This window comes from Clarias gariepinus, chromosome 22, assembly GCF_024256425.1.
Source record: "Clarias gariepinus isolate MV-2021 ecotype Netherlands chromosome 22, CGAR_prim_01v2, whole genome shotgun sequence".
NCBI classification, from domain to species: Eukaryota; Metazoa; Chordata; class Actinopteri; order Siluriformes; family Clariidae; genus Clarias; species Clarias gariepinus.
Genome location: NC_071121.1, coordinates 21,897,290 through 21,903,439, shown reverse-complemented (window position 1 = coordinate 21,903,439; position 6,150 = coordinate 21,897,290).

Sequence of the window (6,150 nt, the reverse complement as noted above, 5' to 3'; positions counted from 1 at the left end):
CCATGACAAAACTCCGGACTTGGAGGTGTGAGAACACAGTGCACGAAGCCTAAGCACTAGGCCACCATGCTACTCAAAGACAACATGAAAATGTGTAAAAATGGCAAGAAATAACTGTTCTACTCAAAAGTTTTAAAGTTACAGCAGCTAAAAATAAACCCGAACTAATAATAAATGTATTTTGCCAAAAAAATTGCCTTGAATTTAGATCCACTCACATTCTAATAATGGCAAAGCAAGCCTTGTTTTATTTGGACCAGTGAACTACATTGGGCAATGAAGACACAATGTGTGTTTATTCAAAGAAAGAAAATACTCCATCCATGCCAAAATGATCCATTCATGATTATGGAGGCAGAGAAAAAAAAATTCTAAATTCTAATTTTATTCGTCACATACACAGTCATACACAGTATCATATGCAGTAATAATAAGAGATTGATAAGTCAAGGTTGTGTTTTAAAACCATTATAGAACCATTAATACTACTACATATTATTCACTATTAACTCTTCTACAATGGTTGTTTGTTTGTTTGTTTGTTTGTTTAATTGATTGATTGATTGATTGATTACACTGTCTTAAAAGTGTAGTTGGCATATTTTTAACATTGTTTTATTTACTTATTTATTTATTTATTTATTTATTTTTATTATGGCAAGATAAGATAAGGATGACCAAACAAGCAGCACCTCCTATCCCCCAGCACCCCACCCACGAGGGTATCTGACTGCTTCTCCATAATCATACAATTCCAGCTCATGTTGAAATCCGACTGAAAAATATTGCAGTTCCGTTTAATAGTTGCATAGTCAAAGCATCCATTGTTGTATAGTTTAGGGGGGGGACAAATGAGAATGAGAAGAAATACTTCAGTATAAGTACTGCTATTTGACTTGTGGTTCTGAAATATGAGAGAAGCTGACTACTTCCTAGCCAATATCAGATTCTCGATGTGTCTGTGTGTCTGTCATGCTGTCACTAATTTTCTTATCTGCACATGATCATGTGGTAACCAGCTCCAATAGGAAAAAAACAAATTATTACTAACAGATCACACCACACTCTTACCAGGTGCTAACGGTTACTAGGTTGTCATTCCTTCCGGGAGTTGGAATCAACACACAAAACGTGTACCACAACATGCACTTTGTTTTATAATTCAAATTGATGGTGTAAGGAATTGGATCAGGTATAATCCTAAATTCTTTGAACATGACAGACACACTGATAAGCATGGAAACTACAACATAGTAACTACAAGAATATTAATATGAACTTAATGCAGTTTTTTACAATGTGGCATGGACCTACCATGGTCATAGCGCAAGCGTGAAGAGGTTATGAGAACTCAATTCAAATAGCAGCAATGCATCGATGTCCAAATGACAACTCAGTCAGAACTCCATTTATTCTTTCCTTGTTTGTGTCATAATTGGAATACATTAATGAAGTCACTAAGAGGTGTTAGTTATGTTATTAACTGGTCAATGCCGTTGTTACTGCACCCTTTGTTAAGTAAGTTCTTCCTGTATCTTGTTTACATCAAGTGAGACATTACTACATATTTATTGGTTTCTACTGAGTTCCTGCCAAGTTGCACAAGTTCTTACAGTGTTCATCTAATTTTTGCAGAAGTAATGGGAACATGGTACTGATATTGTAGTTAAAGGACAGATAAATAATAAAAAAAAAAAAGCTGATTAAAAACCTAACTTTAAAAGGTAGCATCAGTCATTATTTCTTACTTTGTGTATATTAAAATGCACAAAACAATGGTAACCTGTAGTATAATAAAGTTTTGCCTAAACATTACCTAACACATATTTCCTCCCCATTACTTGCACTCTTTTGGACCTGTTATTTAAAAACCCGTTTTGTAAGATGACCAAATAATGAAAGAATGTAGAAAAAGGCTAGGGAAAGGCAGCCATCCTCATGAGTCAGCTCAGTCTGTAACTTAAGATGTCAGTGATGAGTCTAAGAGACTCGCACAATATTTTGCAATGCTCTCTATACCCTTTCATTAGTTACACTGAATGCTTAAAACATTTCCGCTAATGTATGACTTCAGAAATTTGTTACAGTCACATAATAAATTATTGTGCTTTTAACTTGCATCCATTAGAGCTGAAAATTGGCTGGTGTAAATCAATACATCCAAAAAATAATGTAAGCAATTAATCTAATGCGGATAAATACCATGTCACAAAATCACAATATAATGCTTTATGCTTCTCTTCAACATTTTTTCCTCCCAGAAGTGGTCTGTGATGCATCCAATATTAATAATGCAGTCATAATTGAACAAAAGGCACCATCCTATACATATAACATGACCATCCAGTACCAGTGTAATAAAGACTACAGCATGGAAGAGTCTGACCTGTGAATAAAATAGATAGAACCCACCAACTCCAAAGTGCAACAGTAAGATTAATAGGCCTGTCAAGACTGGGTGGTACTGGTTGTTATTGCTGTAGGCACAAACGGGCAGGCATAGGCGCAGAGGGGTGTTTTCAAGAAAAGAGTCTTTAATAATGCAAAAAACATAAAACATGCACAATGAAGAAACAAAACCCAAAGAAACAAACAGCAAACTTAAACTATAACAAAAAGCATAGTGTGAAACACAGGTGCTATGGCGAGACACCGGCACTATGCCGGTACATACAGTACAAGACATAAGCGCAACACAGGCTCCAAGACATTACATACAAATAAGCATGGAGCTGAGACGAGACCAGAGACACGACTAGGGCTAAAGGCATGGCACTTAGCTAAACATGGCACTTAGCTAAACTTACCAAAAGATATACACACAGGGATATCTCAACTGGGGAACACAATTAACAATACTTCCTTAACCATTAACACTCACACAACATTTCACGACACCGAATCAGCTCCACACACGCTGAAACACAACAAATGTAAAACATAAACCAATCTAGAGCCTTAGTGTAAACACAGAACAGAACATAAATTTAAATACCAACAAAACAAAACCCTTCTGGGAAACTGAGTGTACGAAACAAAAAATACACAAACAAAACAGTGACCTCTAGTGGTGGTCCCTTACACAGCCCTTTTCAGTGTTTGATTAAGCTTATTACAAAAATGTATAAAACCCCTAAACATTTGTGGTCTGAAATCTGTTATAGTTACATATAGTGTCTGTGATTTGTACAATGCTATGCTTATATTATTCACAGATTTCATTTTTTTAATTTTTAGATATTGTTATAATTGACACAAAGAATAAAATATGTACTTTTTGATATAGAGAACAATGTATTTTGTTGTTTTAAACAGTAGACAATTATTGAGTTTAATAATATTGAGAAACAGGTCACATATGCATGTAAGAAATGGGTTAGACTTTAAGGTACAGTATCCTGTACTAATGGAACATTTCCTCTCCTCGGAAAATTCTGGGCCTATGACAAGTGTATAAAAAATTTGCAATAATCCTTGCAGTCTTGATTATGCTATCGTTTAACACTAGAACTACCAGAGAGGGGCCATTTGGCCCGGTTGTTTTTACTTAATATTCTTAATCACGTGTGAACAGTTGCCTTTGTTCTGTAAATGTGGCAATTACTTGCAGAGCGACGTACAAGGTGCTATTGACTTTACAATCAGGGATCACAGTCATCTAGGAGCAATATGTAAGGGGCAATACCAAGGGTACAATTGGTGTAGAAAAATTGTATTTGTCACATTCACATACATACACGGTACGGCATGAGGTGAAATGTATTGCACGACTGCCCAACAAATTGACACAATAAGGCAACACAATAAAATAGAATAAAAAGAGGCATACTGAAGACAAATGGTATGTAAATTTCACTCATTTATCTCCAGTATACCAGTATTTTAGCAGTTCATTGGTATGATCTGTTGGCACATATCTGGCACTGCCACTCAGTTTCCTTTTTGCATTTTCCAAATGTGTACTTGTAGCAGGCTACACAGCGTAAGGTTGCATTATTTTTCTTGCACTGGAAGGTCACCTGACACTTGGCCTGTTTCCCTGGGTGTGGTGTGGCAGGTTGTTGCCAAAGCAGCTGCTCCTTGTCCACCATCCTTGCTTGCATAAACTGCTTAGCAAGCTTAGTTGCAAGCTGCGCCAGGAAATCCACCCTTCTCTCCTTCACTCCAGTGCATGCCTGATACAGCACATGAGCATTCATTGCTGCCATGTCAATCAAGTTGTAAAACACAGCGATTGGCCATCGCCGTGTTCCTGTCCGTACGGTGTACTGTCGAACCTTTTGGTCCATAATGTCCACGCCACACTTCATGGTGTTGTAGTCAGTGACTGTGTTTGGCTTCCTCTTTCTGTTATCCCCAATTTCAACTATGTTGTGCATGGTGCTGAAGATGCAGACGGTCTTCCTCCGCTTGGGCGCATAAACTGTAAGTGTAGTGCCAGTTGTTGAAAACACCTGATAAGTAAGATAAGAAAAAATAAAACATTATAGTCATTGCACTTTTATATATAGTATAATAGCACAATGAAATTGTTGACCACAGGTTGGTCAATAATATGTTATAAATAGCTGAAAAAAGCACAAATATCAGAACATGTCCAAACATCTCAAGGGCCCCAAAATCACCTCGGGCCCCAGAGGGTTAACCACATAAGGCATATTTTAGGTTTCAGACATTTAAACACACATATGTACTAGTAAAACAACACATGTTGAGCTTGTAAAACACACAAAGATGTCTATGGAAGCAACAATAACAACCCATTTAAATCTAATTTGCTCATGTGTTTTATTCATAACAGATACACATAGTGTAAGTAACTATAAAGTTCACTCTATTCTTCACACATATTTAAGATAAAATAGAATGAAATGATGGATGAAGTGTGTAAGCATATAGTGTTTCACCTTTCATGTTTGTTAATTCAATACTGCTGAATACACCTAATCTTCCTGAAAAATAAAAACTTTGTTTTTTATTTATATTATGTTTATTTGTAATGTGTATTTATTCGAATAACAAAGATAAATTGACACAGATTTTTATCTTTGCTCATTTTGCTCTTTGCTTTATTTTATACTTTGTTACCTAAAAGGCTTTCTTTTTCTAAAAAAAAAAATAAAATTAGTTTGTGTGTACGGCTCAGACAACTTGCAGAATGTTAAAATCAGTGAGAAAGAATCATGATGTAATCCTGATATATATATATATATATATATATATATATATATATATATATATATATATATATATAAATAAATAATATATATATATATATATATATATATATATATATATATATATATATAAATAAATAATATATATATATATATATATATATATATATAAATATATATATATATATATATTGTGGTGTTTGACCATCATTATGTACATTTAAATTATTATATATGGTATGTGGTTTATTTTGATAGGTTAACTGTTTTTGTGGCCTTTAGTGCTCCTCAGCGTGTTCAGAGAGAGAGAGATCACATCACACATAAGCTTCTTCCACTCAGCTCTTTAGGTGGATTTTTCCCTGGTTTTTGTTCTCCTCTTCGATTTAAATATGGTTTCCCAGCATCCTTCAAAGCTTTTCTTACTCTGCCCTTCCATTTGTGGGGGGAAGGGGAGTGACACATTCCAATCGGCCACCCATTTACAAATGAATAGGAGTCAATTGTCGGTGAATAAGTTGTGAGTTTAAAACCAAGGGGCCATTTGGCCTACCTAGGGCTGGAGGGGTCAGCAAAACCTGGTAGTTCTAGTGTTAATATAAGGATCTTGATATTGTCTTCTGATTTAATTTTTTTGTTTGGCCATTGCCAGTTTGACCCATCTTATCTTTTGCAGTATTGTTAATGACTTGTAATTTGAGTCACTGTTATACTGAAATCCAACTAAAACATATTGCAGTTCCGTTTAATAGTTACATGGTCAAAGCATCCATTGTTTTATAGTTTAGAGGGTTTTTTTCCCCACTGAGGTGAATCAGCTGTTCTCACATGTGAAACAAAAACAAAATGTTCAGTAAAAGATTTTTTTACAATTACACTTTCTCTTAACTATTTCTCTTTATTTGAAATTTTATTAATATCTTTAAACAGGAAAAAAAATACTTATACTGTACCCAACATTCACCATATGAGG